The 24,167-nt window shown below is 37.6% G+C and overlaps 1 protein-coding gene across 6 annotated transcripts in view; it reads left to right on the forward strand.

Moving 5' to 3' along the window:
* Positions 1-24,167, forward strand: part of LOC123872489 — a 77,466-nt gene that overhangs the window by 37,741 nt on the left and 15,558 nt on the right. Inside the window, exon 1 of one of the 6 annotated variants that reach the window (XM_045916789.1) lies at positions 3,390-3,614. The exons of the other annotated variants lie outside the window; for them this stretch is intronic. The gene's annotated coding sequence lies outside the window, so the exon portion shown is untranslated. Of the gene's footprint in view, positions 1-3,389; positions 3,615-24,167 lie in introns of those variants that run through there. 6 annotated transcript variants of the gene reach the window in all.

The raw sequence follows: 24,167 nt of genomic DNA on the forward strand, positions 1-24,167 counted from the left end.
GATAGAGTTAAATGGCGAAAATTTACATAATTAGCAAAACTTGCGTTCAAAATAACCCAATTTGGTTTCATTGTGTTTGGATTATCTAAACGATTTACAAGTTACTAGACTCTAAATCTAGAATGTTCTCCGATAAATAATAATAATCGATCGCTTTGCGAGGATACCTAATTGCTGAAACCATTACAGGTATATTAGTTACATAATACATTAGAAGAATGAATAGGCTACCCCTGGTTTAATATGATATTATATTATGAAAAGTTCAAAGCAGTGGCAGAGAAAACAAATCACCCTTTTGGCGAATATTTTCGTAAGACCAATAGTGAACGAATATTTTCCTAAGACCAATAGTGAACTCATATATTTTTGACCCGTGTACCGATCTCAATAAGCTGTATCAATAGAAGGATATTTGGAGCGATGTGTTGTAATTGAATTAGCGACTCGTGAGGTGGTACGTACGTACCTAGATATAGGATACAATGTACATAGAGACATACCTATGTATGTAGCATAATATATCTGTTTATATATGTCGGTAGGTACGTGACTATAGCCACACCCAGATCAAATTAAAATTCAGCAATATACAATATACATACTACCTTAAAGCTAAAGGAAGTGTGTAATGAATAGGTACTTAATAGTTTACTTACTACCAAAACGTCAATATACAAGTGTAAATTGAAAATTTATAACACCCCCGACAAGTGAAGGTTACAGTAATAACTAGAAAAGAGCTGATAACTTTCAAACGGCTGAACCGATTTTCTTGGATTATAGCTAAGAACACTTTCGATCAAGCCACCTTTCAAACAAAAAAAACTAAATTAAAATTGGTTCATTAGTTTAGGCGCTACGGTGCCACAGGCAGATACACAGATACACACGTCAAACTTATAACACCCCTCTTTTTGGGTCGGGGGTTAAAAATAACAAGGTTAGGTTCAATCTAAAATACAAAACGTCAGCTTTATATCGACGAAGTTACGAAACTTTTGCATGTATAAGTAGAATTTCTCTAAGCATTTTTTTAGATTTTCAGAAATTCTACCTAAGCGAAGTCGGGGTGGGTTAGCTAGTTATACATAATTAGTACAAAAGATGATTTGCCTTCACAGTTATAGATATAAATATTTAGTAAGATGCTCTTTTCTTTCCGAGCGATGGTCTTGCCTGACTAACAGGTGATAAGTTCCTTACTATTAAATATATTTTATTGAATTCAATTGTTGTATTTATTATAAATTTATAACAACTGTAAGAGCGGAAACATTGTAACCATGAATCGCTATAGATGGCTCATATAAAATAGGTGTTTAATTACAGTAACTTTTTTGAATATGTTGCGTAACAGCCTTGATAATTCCATACGTAACTACCCATACTCCATACTTTACTTTACTTTTACTTTGTAAATATGAAAGTGTGCCTGTCTGCCTGTCTTCTCATGACTCATCCGTTCTTTCTGTCCGGGTAAGGCTGTAAGGGTTCCCACGGGATTTGAAAAACCTTAGTCCACGCGGGTGAAGCCGCGGGTATCATCTATTACACAATATCACACGAAATTGTTTATTAGGTAGTAGATTAGTAGATACCTATCTACTTAAATATTCATATCTAGGTACTACATGCATTAATCTGATGTTATTGCATGAGGATATCATAAAGTGATTTTCCTTATATTTGCGCCTAGATTATGAAACTCTACCTTTTTATAATGGGATTTACCTATATTATATTGAGATTTCTGTTGATTATCTACAATGAAATTATTAGATACTCGTCATTGGGTTTTTGAATTTAAAAATGTGTGTGTTGTTTATTTCTTTAGTTTTCCACGTTTAGTAGAATTGCATTTGTTGTGAAAATGGGGGACGTTTTTGCTGAGTTTCAGAAATAGGTTTTTTTTAATTTATACTATTATTGTTTTGCTGCAATCAGACCTGCTGGCAAGTGATGATGCAAGATGCCAATTCGCTTTTGACTTGAAGGTATCAAAAAGGATGGAGGGGAAAATGATGAAATGATTCCGGGATGCTGAAAAGGCGTTCCATATCCTAACGGTTCGAATTAGAAACGAGGAGGCAAATCACTTCATACATTTCGGTGGAATTTCGATTACGTACGGGTGCAGCAGACCTCGACGATGCCTTGTGGTACGATTGTAGAAAGGTGAACAAGGAAACAGGTCAAAAAGTTCTTGAGCACACTCTCCGATGTATAAATAGGTGCGATAAATTCGCGAAAATTGTTTTGTCCTCCCAAAATGCTTTTATGAGTATCTGAAATATTCCTGTAATATCCCATTAAATAGGTATCTATACCTTCCACTCCCACTAAGAAGAAACATGGAAACTGACATATACCAAACCATCAGCAAGCTGAAAATGGCAGTGGGCAGGCTGTGCTTATCGTAAGGGCGATGGAAAAGTCCTAAAATAGAGACCGCGTAGGTAGAACTAAGCATAGACTTGAGTGCTTTTTAGCACGATATTAAAAAGGGTGGCGGGAAAGGGCTGGACAAGGAAAGAACGAATAACGAGCTCATAAGGCAAGGACGTCCACAGACTTATAATGATAATATCAGTTGAATATTGATTGAAACTACTTATTAAACCATCCAAACAATTAACCTTTTAACCTGTACCAATTGCACGATTTAAATTTAAATCTGGCTCAAGCCGAATTAAGACTGTTTCATTAGCACAGATATTAGATACTCGTAGGTAGTAGATACACTTGTTGCGCTTCAGTTTATGACCTATCTAGTTCAAGTTGGTTCAAGAATCAAACTAGGTAGGTAATACGAATGCCCTATCTCATATCTGTATTGTTGACACCGCAAATAAATATTGTAATTGAAGAAGACCCCCAGCAAGCCCTACCCCCTAGAATCTAGGGGGTAGATTAATGGAATGTAGTCGAATTTAATACAGAGAAAAATTCATAACATTTAGAAAACGTATAGAGCCAGGATTATTTAATTCGGGGTATTTTCTTTGATGATTTGGATATCGGTGAGATATGAAAGAACATCTTACATCTTAGATATTGTTCCCCTTTCCCATGTAATTAAGTGTGCAGCTTGTGTTGGTAAAACTTCACGAACCATCATGATAGGTTTCAAGCCCACCAACTTAAGGCTTTCCGCCTATTTCCAGATCGTTGAGCTATTGAGGCTTCAAACCAGGTTTCTGTAGGTGGTCTTATAGGCAACGAGTTAGGTGGAAATATTTCTATATATTACATGTATTATGTAGTTAGTTACTCAGAAGGGGCGACGTCATGCGTGCTTGGTCGCGTAGCACCTGTCTACGTCACAACTGGAGTTACGACTTTTTGCCCAATATTATTATAAGCCGGCTAACTGAGCCATTGCCACCACACGTACAGTATCCAGCACCGACGCCGGACGCGGTGTAAAACTTATCAATACAAGTAACTGATAACATACGATTTGAGTGCTTCCATTTGACGTCATCATAAAACTAATTAATCAGCCTTACCTGTGATATTTAACAGTTGCTTTTTTATTTACGATTTTGTTTTAGTGTTTGTGATTTGTGCCAGCTTCATTTGGATTTAGTAGCACCTACAAAACTTGGCAGGTAGGTCGATAAACAAATATATAATTACGAGAATATAAAACATACAGGTGTGTGATTGCAATAGATTCATTTCTTTAAATCTATGTATTAAATTAACGGTTGAAGAGTGGTTTGCGATTTTATGCTTTCCTATTTTCTTCTTACGTAGTAGAAGCTTCTTACGTAGTAGGAACCTATCTACTTTAACTTATTTACCTAATTTTGTCCTTTGTTTTGAAAACAAATTAGAATTTACTTATAATTTTTATAATTTTTAATAATAAGAAAGTGCCTTGCGGTAGGTGCCTTCAGAATTACTTACTGTACGACACTGGTTAAGTATTACCGATTTCCGATAAAATGGGTTAATAAATGAGAACCCATTCTGTGACCATCTTTTTGATCAGACATGACCAGGACACACCCTTCCTTTTAATTTTTTTTGACTACCCCTAACAAGAAAAACTATTTTAAATATATAACATATACATACAGGTAAACGGGTCATTTTCACCCCTAAAATTTAGACATCATTTGATAGATTTGATGATCGTACAAAGTTACCGGTTACCATCTCGGTACATATTCTAATTGTTTTCCGCATATCGGAACTCACCACCGCTGGTCTCTTGAAAAACCGATGAGATATTACAACTAACGAGAAATTAATTGTGACTCATCCATATTATTTCAATAAAATAAGAATCGGAGGAAAACGAGACGATCAAAACGCATTGCCCGCTAAGTATGTCATTTGGATTATGTGTTTTAAAAACGAGTGTTTTAAGAACCTTGTTTTTCTTGACTTAAAAATATATCAATATTTGAATATATTCATATAGGCATATGCCAGTTTTTGGGATACAAACTACCTCTGTGCTAAACGCTAAAATCGATTAAGTAGTTAAGACATAAAGTAGTATCTAATGGACAAACAGGTACACTTTTCATATTTTAGTATTTAGTATGGATATAATATCCAGGTGTAGTAAGAATGTATCAATTTATATTTTTGAACTCAGTGTTAGTATTGGGTATTCTTCAATAAAATATGCGTCTTCAAGATTTACTCAATAATAATATTTATTAATTAATATTCAATTCAATATACTTATTTCAATTCATTTGTTTGGATACATTGTATATTATATTATTTATTATACGAACATACTTGAGTATGTTTGTCATGTTTTTACAAAACTTGCATTTTACTAATCCTGCTTTTGTATGTAAAGTATTTTTAAAAGAAAAGATCTGTTCTGATATCTGTACCTAGACTATCTGCAACGACCTTAAGGCCCAGTTCTCTAGAAATCAGTCCATCCGAATTGCGTCCAAATACCGACTCGGCACAATAGTACCACAGTACCTAAAACAAAGTAGATAGGTATTGTCACAAATGGTGTACCGTTAACAATGAAATATCAAAACAAAAGGCGGTATGTTACGCAATTTTCCGTTGTTGTTTGTGCAACGGTCGGTACCAGCTGATAAAGCACGAAACTAGTAACTAATGCGGTTACAACCTCATCATCCTTTCATTCACTACAAACCTCCAGACTTCCCCGTGGAGTCAATTACCACTTACTCACTTCTTTCTCGGAAAAAACCTCGGGAAAAGCGGCGCTTGTACAAGATAATTTTGATAAATATTCAGTCGTGAAATCTTAATTTTAATAGAAATATTTTTTTATACAAATAAACTTTTTGTTTTTTTGTTTTTTGAATCGCCATTTATGCGTCTACTACCAATGCAACATTTAATTTAAGCGCTACGTATCTACCTACTTCTTCTATTTTTCTGGTTCACAACAGATGAAAACCAAATAAAGTAATTTTTCTGTCAGATACCTATTGTAAGTCACTACCTGGCTCTCTTCTAATATAATCAAGGGTCAATACGGCTACGCGCGTGTTTAGAATTATAGACACCTAATTCAAAATTGTTAGCTTTTCGAGTTTAGTGATAATAAGTGACTTTGGATGACAATTTCCATCGACTCATAATAAAATTACCCATTGTAGCGTAGAAAGAGACTTTGTCTCTTTTTCCCTATATTATTACGAGTCGATGGAAATAGTCATCCAGTCATTTTATCACTCAAACTCGAAATCCTTACAGAATTACAGAGTTAGAGAACTCTGTAATTCTGAAGGTGCGCTACGCATCTTTTCACAAAAATGACATACTTTATCACTTTATCTAAGTCCCTAATGCTTTAATCGACTTCTTGTCTTCGATGCTGCGTATAAGTACTACCTGTATATGATGTTTTTTTTCTATAACTATAGCTTAATAAAACAAACTTTAATTTTCATATGGCGTTGGGACTTATGATGTATATCTATATTTTTGACAACGTAATTTTCCTTTGCCAATATTTAAATACAGCCGAGATAAATCAAGTAACAGGTGGCTCGTAGTCGCCACTGTTTTGATACCGATACCAAAGTGTTCTACATATCAAAATGAATTTACGTTTTTAATATAAGGAACGCGAACGTCCTGACACCTCACTCGCTGACTGACTTCCACCCAGCAAACCCTTGAAAGCCGGAGTGTTGCACTAACGTTCCGTTCAAAATGTAATGTAGACAAGGATTAGCCAGATTTATCATGATTCCCTCGAGATATAGAAGCGTAGGATTTATATTTTCGCCCAGTGAAGCCTACAGGCGGTCGTTAGTCCAAAATAGAGCCTCAATAGCTCAACCGGTAAAGGAGTGGACTGAAAACTGAAAGGTCGACGGTTCGAACTCCGCCCGTTGCACTATTGTCATATCTACTCCTAGCACAAGCCTGACGCTTAGTTGGAGAGGAAAGGGGAATATTAGTCATTTAATATGGCTAATATTCTTTAAAAAAAAATTGTAGCACAGTAAAATTGTGCTTGTAGATATACTTACTTAACTGGGTATGATAGCATCTGAAATAAGTTGCAACACAGTATACTTAAAACAAACAATTTGGTGTATGAATATAGGCATGTAAGTATATGTAGACCCCAAGCATTAGTCACGATCGTGGGCCGTTTTGCTCGTATGGTAGAGTACCACTTCAAACTTTCTCCTTCGTTACTCACCAGGAACACCCATTCAAGTCTGTAGGCCACTTTCGTTTGCAGACATAATGTTTCTTAAGTTATTTACTTAGGTATGCTTATATTTATTAGAATTATTCAGTGCTATGGCTAGGCGTTGTTCTACACCATCAGGAAAGAGTGTTTAGAGACGATATTTTTGTTATTCTCTGATGGCATATGGCATGACAGTCGAATTTGGAATTTGCGTTGTTCACGTGAGTACGTACATTTAAAAAACACGACGACAAAAGCCTCATGATGGATATGAAGGTGGGTACATAAATTCTTTGATGGCAAGTGGCTTTAACGGTGTTTGGGGGCACGTAGTGTGGTGGGTCTGTTGCGGCGAACATCCGCTGACGGAGTAACGAGGTGTTGCCGGTCCCTTTTGCTCCGTTGCAAGCGGTGGGATGGAACTTCGTGAGGTTTTTAGTCCGTAGGAGTCCCACATAACCATTGTACTCCCTCGTCGCCAGTGGTATCCATGGCGGATTTTCCTTACGAAAAAAATGATAGTTGAGTTTGGAGCTAATTTAAAAAGTCAATACGCAATTTAAAATTGCATAGAGCAATTTCTTATCTACCTTACAAATCGATTCATATCATATAAAATGCAATTCTTTAGCCTTATGAAACAAACACTTGAGAAACAGAGTGCACTCAATGCATTTATTGCTTCACGATGTTTGAGCCAAAGCCGCGCCGGCTGCCGCCCGGCAACTATTTCCGGCTCCACGCTATTGACTTTCAGTATTTCAAGTATCACTACCTGCTCATTTGCACCTCTATTTTTAGCAAAATAACCAGTGGAAATATCTTAAAAATAGATGGTATATAATTAAGTTATTTACATAAACCATTAAGGTGGATAATGGAAGCGTGATCGTTTCATAACGAGCTTCTGTAAAACTAACGACGTTGTCAAACACTTTTTGAAAGTTTGTAAAATATACAAAGCAGTACGCTAATAACATTGGTTGGTGATTGTTATATACGAATGTCTTTGACCTTGCTTATGTAGAGATCTTAGCAAAATAGTAAAGTCTCTATTTACTTACTAAATACACATGGTTTTTATTTTTCAATATTTTTGGCATTTCATAAAGTAGGTTTGCTTGGGCAACCGCTCGCGCTGGATTCAGGCGGTGCAAAACCGTGGTGTGTGGAAGTCTCTACAAGAGACCTAGGACCAGCTGTGGGCGTCTATTGATTGATATATGATACATGGCTTTGATGAAATTTGGTACAGAGATAGCTTGCATCTCGGAGCTTGAAAGATATTGGCTAAGTATTTTTTATCTCGTAGTTTTTAAGTAGGTACCTATTCTTAAAATCCTAAGTCCCCAGGATGAAGTCGTGGGCATCATCTAGTGATCTATAAGTTGATTTTTTATTATCTACCCAAATTATAACTAAGTATGTCAAAGTACAACAATTTAGTTATCTAACTTAGTATTTCGTAACTTATCTGAATAGCATAATATAATAATATGTAAACGCATAAACATTTGAGGAATTCCCAGACAAGGTAATTTTATTAATATTTGCCTGACTTAATAAACAATGCGCAGTTATAATTTGTCATACGTAGTTGTAATGTTCATAAAGACTTCATCATAAAATAATAGTAATGTTGAAGATAAGATATACGGGACAGTAAAATGCCTTGCAAATATAGCTTACCTCTAGCTTACCTATAACAAAACATCATTAGTTCAATCGTCATCATAATAATATCATCATAATCACTATAATACGGCGTATGGCCCAAACCTTATTCTGAAAGGACGAGTCTCCTCTGCCACGCTGGCCGGCGTGTGCAGATTGGCAAACTTCGCACACCTTTGAGAAAATTACGGAGAACTCTCAGGCATGCAGGTTTTCTCGTGATGTTTTCCTTCACTGACGACGACACGACGCATTGCGCCCACTACGCAATATATATAGTAGCTCGAAGCAAAACCGTTAAACCTTTAAAAAAACTATAATTGATTTGCAAAATAACACAACACAATAAATTATTATTTCTTTAAATAACTATTATAGGCAGGAACTAAAACCAGCATGTTAACTTGCTATTAACATTTAAGTTTTTACAATTCTACAATTTATAGCTGCTATAACATACGATGCTAATATTACCTTCCATAGAATACCTACCTACGTTATTAAGATAATGTTAATCCGATATTTATGATGTTATTATATTCATCAATAATTTTTTTCGTGTTCAAGGATTCCAAAATTATAATTTCGATTTACCACCGTTTTTTCTCCAGAATTTTGTATTACTTCACATTGCGCAATCAAAGGACGTAAGAAAAGACAAACAAAAAATAATCGGCCAAGTGCGAGTCGGACTCGCACACGAAAGGTTCGGTACCATCGTACAAGATATACTTTTTTGATTTTTATTAATTTTCATTTCATTTTTTATTATTTTTTGTTATAGACGCAATAGAAATACATATTCTGTGAAAATTTCAACTCTCTACCTATTACGTTTCACCAGATACAGCCCCGCTGACAGACAGACAGACAGACGGACGGACGGACGGACATCGGAGGCTTAGTACCTCTCCCGTTGGCGCTCTCGGGTACCGAACCCTAAAAATCAAGTCATTAACCTATGCATTGCTACTTGCTAGACTAGTTCCTAAAATCCGTTTCTTTATTATAATTCAAAGTGTTTTTACGTATGATTAGGTAGGTAGGTACACGAAGTTGATATGAGTCACCTCACCTTTGCGCGAAAAAGCAGCCTTCAACTTAATTTTTTGTCATTATAAGCAATCGACTGAGCCATACAAAAAGACTAGTGTTTTGCTCGGTGCGCGAGCTGCTAAAGCAGCTCGCGTGACGTGGTAAGGTTAACTTTATTATATTTAACCAAATTTATTTCTTAAAGATACAAAATTAAGCGCGAAAACACAATAAAACGACACCCATATCGATTTTTTTCTTAAAAAATGCATGTCCGCCATCTTGGATTTCAAAATAAATGTCGTTATCATAATGAGCAACCTGGAAAACTCTGAAAACGACATCCATATCATTTTTTGTAAAAACGGGGTAGTTGAGGTTAATAAAGTAGGGTGCGTGGGTGCGCGGACCACTAAAGTGGTCCGCGAGCATGCAGAGTTTGTTCCACCGAGTAGACCTTCGGATCCTAATCATCTTTGGCCAAGAAACCACTCTTCCATCTTTTATATTCTCCGAGATAGACACCGACGAAATTTGTACGGCGGCCATCTTGTTTTTCCAAAATTTTCCACTTTTTCTATTAATCGTTTACTACATTCTTTAAACATTGCGAGTTTGAACGAAATCGGTTGGAAAACAAAAGAGTTGCAAAAATCATATAGGCCGCCATCTTGTTTTTCTGAAATGTCATAATTTTTCCCTACTCATATCGCGCACCAAAACATATCTCCCCTACATTATCGTATCGTTATCCGTCTCTTTCTAGGAGAATGAGACATTCAATATTCGCCATACAAAATGTATGGGAAAATAAATTCCGCCATTTTGAATTTTTTTTCTATTCATCGAGTAGACCTTTGGATTCTGATCCTCTTTTGCCACGAAACCGCACCTCCATCTTTTATACCCTCCGAGCTGGACGCCGGCGAAATTTGTATGGCGGCCATCTTTTCTTCGCCATTTTAAATTTTTTTCCAGCTTTTTGGCAATTGGATGATGTCATGAATGACATTTGCTCAAGCACCCCCCGCCTATCTTCAATACCTTAAGCGGGCCCTTCACCCATTTCCGATATCCTCAATCATCAGCTCTCTCCATAATTTTGGCTTACTAAGTTTTTGTTTTCTATCTGACACCATCAGTGAAAAAAAAAAATTTCATACAAAATTTTACAGGAGTTTTTTAGTTGAAAATCTCGAAAATCTCCCCTAAAGTGGCAACACCGGTTGCATATCTCCATACTGCAAGCCGAGATACACAATCGATTCATACATACTGACTTTCCAAAATGTTGCCAACATCCTCAAAAACGTGGTCAAAATTTCGAAAAATAAAAAAAAATACAAAATGGCCGCCAACTCGTTTCACAGAAAGATTTTACACGGTTTCATAATTTTCCTATTAACTACAGGATATACCGCGCCCGACGACGTTTCAATATTTCCTCTCGCTTGCACCCACGCGAAAGGGGATACCGTGAAAAAGACCGTGTCGAAAATCACTTTTACTTTGATAAATTCCAGTGTTGCCAGTCTCCGGTAACAAAAATAACCAAATGTCATTTGTACGAGCAAAACACGTAATCGCTCATACTTGAATTTTGCTAAAAGTGCGTATTTCGATTTTTTACAATTTCCCGAAAATCTTGAAATTTCCCTAAAAATGGGGTAATTTTTTTACTCCAATCTATACCTCGAGCCTATACGTACAATCGCTTGATAGAAGCCAAATCGCTCCGATGTTGCCAACTTTGAGATATTTAACTTTTAAAATTGCGTTTTTTCGTACCTCGGACAAAACGGCCACCATGTCAGCCGCCATCTTGAATTTTTAAAAACCACTTCCGTTCTGTCAAAATGCAGGATAATCGTGGGCGAATCCAAAAAAAATAATTATCCTCGATTACCCCGTCTCGGATCTGTGGCTCCGCGGTTCGGGGTCGAAAAATCAAAAATTTTAAAACACTACGGCTCGGCCGCCATCTTGTTTTTCCAATTTTTTCCACATTTTCTGTTAACCGTTTACTACATTCTTCAATAGTTGCAAGTTTGAACGGAGTCCCTTAAAAAACAAAGGAGCTGCAAAAATCACGTCGGCCGCCATCTTGTTTTTCCGAAATGTCATAATTTTTTCCCAGAAGGTGTCCGAAACCGAACACAACTCCCCTACATCATTATATCATTTTCCGTCTCTTTCTAGGAGAACAATTATGTCAATGAGTGAGTCAGTGGTAATCGAGCTATATATAGTATAACTAGTGTTTTGCTCGGTGCGCGAGCTGCTAAAGCAGCTCGCGTGACGTGGTAAGGTTAACTTTTTATTATATAATACCAAATTGATTTATTAAGATACATAATTCACCCCGAAATTCACCATAAAAAGACACCCATATGGATTTTTTTCTTAAAAAATGCATGTCCGCCATCTTGGATTTCAAAATAAATGTCGTTACCAAAATCAGCACCCTGGAAAACTCTGAAAACGACATCCATATCATTTTTTGTAATAACGGGGTAGTTGAGGCTAATAAAGTAGGGTGCGTGGGTGCGCGGACCACTAAAGTGGTCCGCGAGCATGCAGAGTTTGTTCCACCGAGTAGACCTTCGGACCCTGATCATCTTTTGCCAAGAAACTACTCTTCCATCTTTTATAGCCTCCGAGATAGACACCGACGAAATTTGTACGGCGGCCATCTTGTTTTTTCAAAATTTTCAACGTTTTCTATTCATCGTTTACTACATTCTTCAAAGATTGTGAGTTTCAACGAAATCGGTTGGAAAACAAAAGAGTTGCAAAAATCACGTCGGTCGCCATCTTGTTTTTCTGAAATGTCATAATTTTTCCCTACTCACCTCCCCCACCCGAACACATCTCCCCTACATTATCGTATCGTTTTCCATCTCTTTCTAGGAGAATGAGACATTCAATATTCGCCATACAAAATGTATGGGAAAAAAAATTCCGCCATTTTGAATTTTTTTTCTATTCATCGAGTAGACCTTCGGATCCTGATCACCTTTTGCCAAGAAACCGCACCTCCATCTTTTATACCCTCCGAGCTGGACACCGGCGAAATTTGTATGGCGGCCATCTTTTCTTCGCCATTTTGAATTTTTTTTCAGCTTTTTGGCAATTGGATGACGTCATGAATGACATTTGGTCGAGCACCCCCTACCTATCTTCAATACCTTGAGCGGACCCTTCACCCGTCTCCGACATCCTCGATCATCAGCTATTTCCAAATTTTTCCTCGATTTTTTTTTTGTTTTCTATACGAAACCATCAGTGAAAAAAAAAAATTTCATACAAAATTTTACAGGAGGAGTTTTTGGGGAAAATCTCGAAAATCTCCCCAAATGTGGGGGGGGTTCGAACTGCTGGTTGAGTCACACAATCGATTGATACATGTCGACTTTCCAAAATGTTGCCAACTGCCTCAAAAACGTGATCAAAATTTCGGAAAATTTGAAGAAAATACAAAATGGCCACCAACTCTTTTGGCAGAAGCAAATTAGATAATTTTACAACTTTCCTATTAAGTACAGGATATACCGCTCCCGATGACGTTTCAATCTCTCCTCTCGCTCGCACCCACGCGAAATGATCGTCCCTGAAAAAAGACAATGTCGAAAATCACTTTTTTTTTGATAAATTCCAGTGTTGCCAGTCTCCGGCGACAAAAATACCCAAATGTCATTTGTACGAGCAAAACACATAATCGCTCATACTCGGATTTTGCGAAAAGTCCGTATTTCGATTTTTTACATTTTCGCAAAAATCTTGAAATTTCCCGAAAAATGGGGTAATTTTTCCCCACCAATCTATACCTCAAGTTCATACGTACAATCGCTTCATAGAAGCCGAACCGCTCCGATGTTGCCAACTTTGGCATATTCGAATTTTAAAATTGGGATTTTTGGTACCTCTAACTTAACGGCCGCCATGACAGCCGCCATCTTGAATTTTTAAAAACCACTCCCGTTTTGTCAAAATACAGGATAATCGTGGGCGAAACCAGAAAAAATAATTATCCTCGATTACCCCGTTTCGGATCTGTGGCGCCGCGGTTCGGGGTCGAAAAATGAAAATTTTGAAAACTCTCCAGCTCAGCCGCCATTTTGTTTTTCCAATTTTTTCTACCTTTTCTATTAACCGTTTACTACTTTCCTAAATAGTTGCGAGTTTAAACAAAATCGGTTGGAAAACAACGGAGCTGCAAAAATCACGTCGGCCGCCATCTTGTTTTTCCGAAATGTCATAATTTTTCCCCAGAGGACTCCCGAATCCGACCACATCTCCCCTACATCATTATATCATTTTCCGTCTCTTTCTAGGAGAACAATTATGTCAATGAGTCAGTCAGTCAGTGGTAATTGAGCTATATATAGTATAACTAGTGTTTTGCTCGGTGCGCGAGCTGCTAAAGCAGCTCTCGTGACGTGGTTAGGTTTATGAGTTGTGTTAAACCGATTTTTTTTATTAAGATACACAAATTACCCCGAAAACCCCATAAAACGACACCTATATATTGAGGTTAATAAAGTAGGGTGCGTGGGTGCGCGGACCACTAAAGTGGTCCGCGAGCATGCAGAGTTTGTTTCACCGAGTAGACCTTCGGACCCTGATCATCTTTTGCCAAGAAACCACTCTTCCATCTTTTATAGCCTCCGAGATAGACACCGACGAAATTTGTACGGCGGCCATCTTGTTTTTCCAAAATTTTCCACTTTTTCTATAAATGGTTTACTACATTCTTCAAAGATTGCGAGTTTCAACGAAATCGGTTGGAAAACAAAAGAGTTGCAAAAATCATATAGGCCGCCATCTTGTTTTTCTGAAATGTCATAATTTTTTCCTACTCATATCGCGCACCAAAACATATCTCCCCTACATTATCGTATCGTTATCCGTCTCTTTCTAGGAGAATGAGGCATTCAATATTCACCATACAAAATGTATGGAAAATTAAATTCCACCATTTTGAATTTTTTTTCTATTCATCGAGTAAACCTTTGGATCCTGATCCTCTTTTGCCAAGAAACCGCACCTCCATCTTTTATACCCTCCGAGCTGGACACCGGCGAAATTTGTATGGCGGCCATCTTTTTTTCGCCATTTTGAATTTTTTTTCAGCTTTTTGGCAATTGGATGACGTCATGAATGACATTTGCTCGAGCACCCCCCACCTATCTTCAATACCTTAAGCGGACCCTTCACCCGTCTCCGAAATCCTCAATCATCAGCTGTCTCCATAATTTTGGCTTACTAAGTTTTTGTTTTCTATACGACACCATCAGTGAAAAAAAAATTTTTCATACAAAATTTTACAGGAGTTTCTTAGTTGAAAATTTCGAAAATCTCCCCAAAAGTGGCAACACCGGTTGCATATCTCCATACTGCCAGCCGAGATACACAATCGATTCATACATACTGACTTTCCAAAATGTTGCCAACTGCCTCAAAAACGTGATCAAAATTTCGAAAAATTCAAAAAAATACAAAATGGCCGCCAACTCGTTTTACAGAAATAAATTACAACGTTGTACAACTTTTCCAATAACTACAGGATATACCGCTTCCGATGACGTTGCAATCTCTCCTCTCGCTCGCACCCACGTGAAACGATCGCCCCTGAAAAAACACCACGTCGAAAATCACTTTTTCTTGATAAATTCCAGTGTTGCCAGTCTTCGGCGACAAAAGTACCCAAATGTCATTTGTACGAGCAAAACACGTAATCACTCATACTCAGATTTTTCAAAAAGCCCGTATTTCAATTTTTTACAATTTCCCGAAAATCTTGAAATTTCCCCAAAAAATGGGGTAATTTTTTTCCTCCAATCTATACCTCGAGCCTATACGTACAATCGCTTCATAGAAGCCGAATCGCTCCGATGTTGCCAACTTTGAGATATTTAACTTTTAAAATGGCGTTTTTTCGTACCTCTAACATAACGGCCGCCACGACAGCCGCCATCTTGAATTTTTAAAAACCACTCCCATTCCGTCAAAATTCAGGATAACCATAGACGAAACCAGAAAAAAATAATTATTATCGATTTCCCGTTTCGGATCTGTGGCGCCGCGGTTCGGGGTCGAAAAATCAAAATATTGAAAACGCTACGGTTCGGCCGCCATCTTGTTTTTTCAATTTTTTCGACATTTCCCATTAATCGTTTACTACATTCTTTAATAGTTGCGAGTTTGAACGGAGTCCCTTAAAAATCAAAGGAGCTGCAAAAATAACGTCGGCCGCCATCTTGTTTTTCCGAAATGTCATAATTTTTCCCCAGTCGACTCCCCCATCCGAACACAACTCCCCTACATCATTATATCATTTTCCGTCTCTTTCTAGGAGAACAATTATGTCAATGAGTCAGTCAGTGGTAATCGAGCTATATATAGTATAACTAGTGTTTTGCTCGGTGCGCGAGCTGCTAAAGCAGCTCGCGTGACGTGGTAAGGTTAACTTTATTATATAAAACCAAATTGATTTATTAAGATACATAATTCACCCCGAAAAACCCCATAAAATGACAGGCATTTCTATTTTTTGTAGAAAATGTAAGTCCGCCATCTTGGATTTGAAAATTAATGTCATCATCAAAATCAGCACCCTGGAAAACCCTGAAAACGACATCCATATTATTTTTTGTAGATTAGGATAATAATTTAGTAGGGTGCGTGGGTGCGCGGACCACTAAAGTGGTCCGCGAGCATGCAGAGTTTGTTCCACTGAGTAGACCTTCGGACCCTAATCATCTTTTGCCAAGAAACCACTCTTCCATCTTTTATATTCTCCGAGATAGACACCGACGAAATTTGTACGGCGGCCATCTTGTTTTTCCAAAATTTTCCACTTTTTCTATTAATCGTTTACTACATTCTTCAAAGATTGCGAGTTTGAACGAAATCGGTTGGAAAACAAAAGAGTTGCAAAAATCATATAGGCCGCCATCTTGTTTTTCTGAAATGTCATAATTTTTCCCTACTCATATCGCGAACCAAAACATATCTCCCGAATATCATTGTATCGTTTTCTCTCTCTTTCTACGAGAATGAGACATTTAATATTCGCCATACAAAATGTATGGGAAAATAAATTCCGCCATTTTGAATTTTTTTTCTATTCATCGAGTAGACCTTTGAATCCTGATCCTCTTTTGCCAAGAAACCGCACCTCCATCTTTTATACCCTCCGAGCTGGACGCCGGCGAAATTTGTATGGCGGCCATCTTTTCTTCGCCATTTTGAATTTTTTTTCAGCTTTTTGGCAATTGGATGACGTCATGAATGACATTTGCTCGAGCACCCCCCACCTATCTTCAATACCTTAAGCTGGCCCTCCACCCGTCTCCGAAACCCTCAATCATCAGCTCTCTCCATAATTTTGGCTTACTAAGTTTTTGTTTTCTATACGACACCACCAGTGAAAAAAAAATTTTTCATACAAAATTTTACAGGAGTTTCTTAGTTGAAAATCTCGAAAATCTCCCCAAAAGTGGCAACACCGGTTGCATATCTCCATACTGCCAGCCGAGATACACAATCGATTCATACATATTGACTTTCCAAAATGTTGCCAACTGCCTCAAAAACGTGATCAAAATTTCGAAAAATTAAAAAAATTTCAAAATGGCCGCCAGCTTGTTTCACAGAAAGATTTTACACGGTTTCATAATTTTCCTATTAACTACAGGATATACCGCTCCCGATGACGTTTCAATCTTTCCTCTCGCTCGCACCCACGCGAAAGGGGATACCGTGAAAAAGACCATGCCAAAAATCACTTTTTCTTTGATAAATTCCAGTGTTGCCAGTCTCCGGCGACAAAAATACCCAAATGTCATTTGTACGAGCAAAACACGTAATCACTCATACTCGGATTTTGCTAAAAGTGCGTATTTCGATTTTTTACAATTTCCCGAAAATCTTGAAATTTCCCTAAAAATGGGGTAATTTTTTCCCACCGATCTATACCTCGAGTCTATACGTACAACCGCTTCATAGAAGCCGAATCGCTCCGATGTTGCCAACTTTGAGATATTTAACTTTTAAAATTGCGTTTTTTCGTACCTCTAACAAAACGGCCGCCACGACAGCCGCCATCTTGAATTTTTTAAAACCACTCCCGTTCTGTCAAAATACAGGATAATCGTGGGCGAAACACGAAAAAATAGTTATCCTCGACTACCCCGTCTTGGATCTGTGGCGCCGCGGTTCGGGGTCGAAAATTCAAAATTTTCAAAACGCTACGGTTCGGCCGCCATCTTGTTTTTCCAATTTTTTTCACATTTTCTATTAACCGTTTACTACATTCTTTAATAATTGCGAGTTTGAACGGAGTCCCTTAAAAAACAAAGGAGCTGCAAAAATCACGTCGGCCGCCATCTTGTTTTTCCGAAATGTCATAATTTTTCCCCAGAGGGTTCCCGAAACCGAACACAACTCCCCTACATCATTATATCATTTTCCGTCTCTTTCTAGGAGAACAATTATGTCAATGAGTGAGTCAGTGAGTGGTAATCGAGCTATATATAGTATAACTAGTATTTTGCTCGGTGCGCGAGCTGCTAAAGCAGCTCGCGTGACGTGGTTAGGTTTATGAGTTGTATTAAACCGATTTTTTTTATTAAGATACACAAATTACCCCGAAAACCCCATAAAACGACACTTATATCAATTTTTTTCTTAAAAAGTGCACGCCCGCCATCTTGGATTTAAAAATAAATGTCGTTATCAAAATCAGCACCCTGGAAAACTCTGAAAACAACATCCATATCATTTTTTGTAAAAACGGGGTAGTTGAGGTTAATAAAGTAGGGTGCGTGGGTGCGCGGACCACTAAAGTGGTCCGCGAGCATGCAGAGTTTGTTTCACCGAGTAGACCTTCGGACCCTGATCATCTTTTGCCAAGAAACCACTCTTCCATCTTTTATAGCCTCCGAGATAGACACCGACGAAATTTTTACGGCGGCCATCTTGTTATTCCAAAATTTTCCACTTTTTCTATTAATCGTTTACTACATTCTTCAAAGATTGCGAGTTTCAACGAAATCGGTTGGAAAACAAAAGAGTCGCAAAAATCATACAGGCCGCCATCTTGTTTTTCTGAAATGTCATAATTTTTGCCCTACTCGCCTCCCCCACCCAAACACATCTCCCCTACATTATTGTATCGTTTTCTGTCTCTTTCTAGGAGAATGAGACATTCAATATTCGCCATACAAAATGTATGGGAAAATAAATTCCGCCATTTTGAATTTTTTTTCTATTCATCGAGTAGACCTTTGGATCCTGATCCTCTTTTGCCAAGAAACCGCACCTCCATCTTTTATACCCTCCGAGCTGGACGCCGGCGAAATTTGTATGGCGGCCATCTTTTCTTCGCTATTTTGAATTTTTTTTCAGCTTTTTGGCAATTGGATGATGTCATGAATGACATTTGGTCGAGCACCCCCCACCTATCTTCAATACCTTGAGCGGGCCCTTCACCCGTCTCCGACATCCTCGATCATCAGCTCTCTCCATAATTTTGGCTTACTAAGTTTTTGTTTTCTATACGACAGCATCAGTGAAAAAAAAATTTTTCATACAAAATTTTACAGGAGTTTCTTAGTTGAAAATCTCGAAAATCTCCCCAAAAGTGGCAACACCGGTTGCATATCTCCATACTGCCAGCCGAGATACACAATCGATTCGTACATATTGACTTTCCAAAATGTTGCCAACTGCCTCAAAAACGTGATCAAAATTTCGAAAAATTAAAAAAAATACAAAATGGCCGCCAACTCATTTCACAGAAAGATTTTACACGGTTTCATAATTTTCCTATTAACTACAGGACATACTGCTTCCGATGACGTTTCAATCTTTCCTCTCGCTCGCACCCACGCGAAAGGGGATACCGTGAAAAAGACCGTGTCGAAAATCACTTTTACTTTGATAAATTCCAGTGTTGCCAGTCTCCGGTGACAAAAATACCCAAATGTCATTTGTACGAGCAAAACACGTAATCACTCATACTCGGATTTTGCTAAAAGTGCGTATTTCTATTTTTTACAATTTCCCGAAAATCTTGAATTTTCCCTAAAAATGGGGTAATTTTTTCCCACCGATCTATACCGCGAGTCAATACGTACAACCGCTTCATAGAAGCCGAATCGCTCCGATGTCGCCAACTTTGAGATATTTAACTTTTAAAATTGCGTTTTTTCGTACCTCGAACAAAACGGCCGCCATGACAGCCGCCATCTTGAATTTTTTTAAATCACTCCCGTTTCGTCAAAACACAGGATAATCGTGGGAGAAACCAAGAAAAATAATTATCCTCGAGTACCCCGTTTCGGATCTGTGGCGCCGCGGTTCGGGGTCGAAAAATGAAAATTTTGAAAACGCTACGGCTCGGCCGCCATCTTGTTTTTCCAATTTTTTCCACATTTTCTGTTAATCATTTACTACTTTCTACAAAGTTTGCAAAATTCAACAAAATCGATTGGAAAACAACGGAGCTGCAAAAATCACATCGGCCGCCATCTTGTTTTTCTGAAATGTCATAATTTTTCCCCAGTCGAATCCCCCATCTGAACACAACTCCCCCACATCATTATATCATTTTCCGTCTCTTTCTAGGAGAACAATTATGTCAATGAGTGAGTCAGTGAGTCAGTGAGTGGTAATCGAGCTATATATAGTATAATGAATCTATTGATTTCGTCACGTTACACCGAATCAGGCTGACGTTTCTCCGAAGTTTGGGGCTTTAATGTTTACCTTTTTAATAATAACTTCCTTATGCTTGTTTGATATCTTATAATACGTATTTATTTTACCCGAACAAAATTGACTTAGTATTAAAATAAGTACACAGTACAGGGCATCAGGTTATTACTAAGTAGGTAGGACGACAAATTAGCAATGTGAGACTTCGCAATCACAAATTCAAACTATTTTTTCCAATTATTTGTATGATTATTGCTCATTACCAAAGCTCATTACATTATTCTTTAATCTTATTGTGAGGCTCTCTGCTATGCCAACTAAAATTTCATATTTCATTTCATGAGAAAAGTTACAAGTCTTTCACACTAACGTCCCCGAAGATTGCGCAGCGCATAAAATACCGGGCAACTGAAACTATAGATATGTGATTGGGGAATATAGCGTGGGCACAATATTATATCACAGTTTTGGTAGAAGGAAGAACATCTTTAAAGTCTGTCGGAGTACTAGGAAGAGAATTAATTAAGTGAAAGTCCACGTATAAGGTGGGCGAGAGCAAGCGGGCGGTAAACCATTATGTGTAGGTTTACACCATTAATATTCTGCACAGAGATCGAAAGTCTGCCCCTTTTATAGTTTCAATTATTGTGTAATAATAATTCGCTATCTATACAATTTTACTGCAAACGCAGTAGCAAATAAAAAGTCAAATATGTATCATAAACATTTTTTTTATTTAAGACTAATCAGAAAAATTGCGCCTCGCACGCGTTAAACTCTTTTGAACCTCCGATTTTGAAGTCGGTTAAATAAGGGATATAATAATTATTTCTTTAGAGAAAAAACGGAAGAGAGATACCGATTGACGTATAATGACTGACGAACAAGGCAAGGTTGGTTAGAGTTTCCTGGCAAGAAATTGGGTAGGTACATACTAATTTTATTTTATTTTATTTATTTATTTATACTTTATTTGAACCAAGGAATATTTAACTTGACATCCTGAAACTCTCTTGAGTTTATGTGGATGTTGCACATTCCCTACGCTTTCGAAAAAAATATAAAACTGTTTATTCAGCTCAGTTCAAGATACCGGAGGTAAGAAGTAAAATATACCTAGTAAAACAAATTCCTAAAATGTATTTTAGATAAGGATCATACTTTCATAATTATACTAGTAAATAAGTCTTGCAAGCTATATTTAGGTATGCCTAAAATATTTGTAGATAATTTTGAACAGACTTAATTATGATGTTATAATAATTGTATGTTGTAATAGGTATTATTTAGACTACGCACGCAGATGTTGACGAAGGTTAAACTTGACAATATTAGCTTATTACATAGCTAGGTACGATTGTACTGCATAGCATTTGTGAGCGTAGCTTCCGTATCTAAAGGTCACTTACTTACTCAAAACCCGGAACAAAAGAACGTGGTTACATTCTGAAATCTATCAATTTTATTTAACGAGTGGCTGATGCCTGCGACTTCGTCCGTGTGTCCGTTTAGTTTTTAAAAATCCCGCTAGAACTCTTTCATTTTGAGGGATAAAAGTAGTCTATGTCAATCTCCAGGTCTTTAACTATACCCATGCAAAAAATCACGTCGATACGTTGCTTCGTTGCGACGTGATTGAAGGACAAACAAACAAATCCATAAACTAATAAACCAGAAAACTAAAACACTTTCGCATTTATAATTGGCTTGATACTGATGGAATAGTATGGGTTATTTCTGCCAGTTAAGTCGTTTTCGTTCAAACAGACAGACAGACAGACAGACAAAAATTCAAATAACCTTAATATGAGGTAGTTATTTCGAAATTACAGACAGACACTCCAATTTTATTTATTAGTATACTTAGATAAAGTCTGAGTTCGAAAGTTTTCACACTGTTTGGAACCTACCTCATTTTTATCCAGATTTTTGGAATTTTCTACCTAATAAGGTACCATCTGAGTATGTTATTCACATTGCGATACAAAGTAACAAAGCCAGCGAGCGTTCCCCCATCAAAATGGTCACGGAGTCCGAACACACTGTTACCGGTACATTTTCCCGGTTAACAAAATTGTACGCGATCTACTTAGCTCAAGTAATTGCCATAGCGATGGCCATTGTTCTAAACAAGCAGCCGTATCTGTAGACAATATAATATATAGCATTCAAAAATTGTCTGATACGATGAAACTTTTGGCGACCTCCTGGCGCAGTGATGAATGGTGTGGTCTTACAAATGGGAGTCCCGGATTCATTTTCCGGCAGGGGTAATTTAGAAAATTTACTAATTGTCTGGTGGGTAGCTAAGGCTATGGTTAGTTACCAGTTACCACCCTGCCAGCAAGGCCTTGCCGCCGAGCGATTTAGCGTTCCTGTACGATGCCGTATAGAAACCGATAGGGGGTATGGGACATGGGTGTACTTACCTAACAAAAGCGCCACATTCCTTCCAAGTTAGCCCGCTACTATCTTAAATCGCATCATTACTTAATTAATGCTTACCACCAGGTGAGATCGCAGTCAAGGGCTTAACTTGTGATGGAATTTAAAAAACTTTCTATCTACCTGTATGGCCAGCTCGATATCCGTTCAGTAGTTTGAGCTGTGCGCTGATAGATCACTCAGTCAGTCGCCGTTTCCTTTTTACCCGACTACGGCCAAGCCGAAAGGAACGGTTATGATTTTATAAGCTATCAATCTCTTACGTATTATAACTGAAGTACAATTGTTCGACGTAAATGATTTAACTGGGCATCACACTTAAATTACAAGACCTCTTTACCTTATTATATCTGCCCACTGCATTCGTCTTTCAATGAGATGTGGGCGAATTACAATTGTATGTTGCTATATTAAGATCAGTAGGTATCATTTTTATGCGAAACATAATATTATTGGTTTAAATAGACTGGTGCGCTTCCACTTGCGTCTAAACTTTCAACTCGCGTAGAGGTATACGTCATGTAAGCTGCCGAAGCAATGCATGCGTCTGCGCATATTTATAGTTAAGTTAGTTGTGCGTCACAAACGAGGGTGAGGATGCGAGAGAGTGCGTGCGTTATTGCATACACCATGTTTGATGCATACGCTTCTAACCAGCGGCATACGTCTGGGTAGTTAGCGCATGCGTCTGACAGTTATAAGCGCAAGTCCAGTGTAGTTAGGTCAGGATTGAAAAGATATATTTAATTTATTTTCTATTTTGTATCCTACCATGCAATTGACATTGGTACCTCTACCTACGACAAAGTGCATTGAACACTAAGTGCATTGAACAACATAAGTAGATAAGTAAAAATGTAGTTATTTCCTTTTAGTATTTTCTGGTTAATAGCCAGAAAACGGAAGCCCGCATCCCGTTTCGTTCGTCACACAGCCACGCACGAAATACTAATAAAACGGTTAGAATATAATAGTTTAATAGTTTTAAATTAATGGAACCATTGGGGAACTAGCTCTTACATCATTGATCTCTATACATTTTGAAAACCACGTTCCGTTTCATTCTATCAATAAAATATACGGTAGCTTATCAAATATAGAAACATAAGCCGGAAGCAAAATTCGGACAAAGCCTAATATTATATATTATATAATATTATTTATTATAATTATAACAGAATATAGATCGAGTTGATACTATGGCACGTGAGATATACTTACTGCACCACTAACACTGAAATTCATAGTCAAAATATACTTCTTTAGAGGACGATTCAGACGACATGACATGTGTTATGTTGCATAAAGATTGAATAAGAGATACGCCCCCTAAACGTCCCAATCTTGACTACGAATTCCAATGTAAATGTTGCTAAATACCAATTACCGTGACGCCCCAAGTAGGTATTATCTATAATTAGATGTGTAATAATATGTCCCCTTGTCAGACCACCTGGCGAGAATTCCAAGCACGTGATATTCTATACACGTGATAGGAAATGCATAAACGGCAATAACACAATAATTGAATACGTGTACTTATTCTGTAGGTACATACGTACACCTGCCACAGGCTGAGTCCTAGTTCCATGCCTTTCACATTACATTAAAACTGTAAGAA

The sequence above is a fragment of the Maniola jurtina genome, chromosome 15 (assembly GCF_905333055.1).
Source record: "Maniola jurtina chromosome 15, ilManJurt1.1, whole genome shotgun sequence".
Classification (NCBI taxonomy): Eukaryota; Metazoa; Arthropoda; class Insecta; order Lepidoptera; family Nymphalidae; genus Maniola; species Maniola jurtina.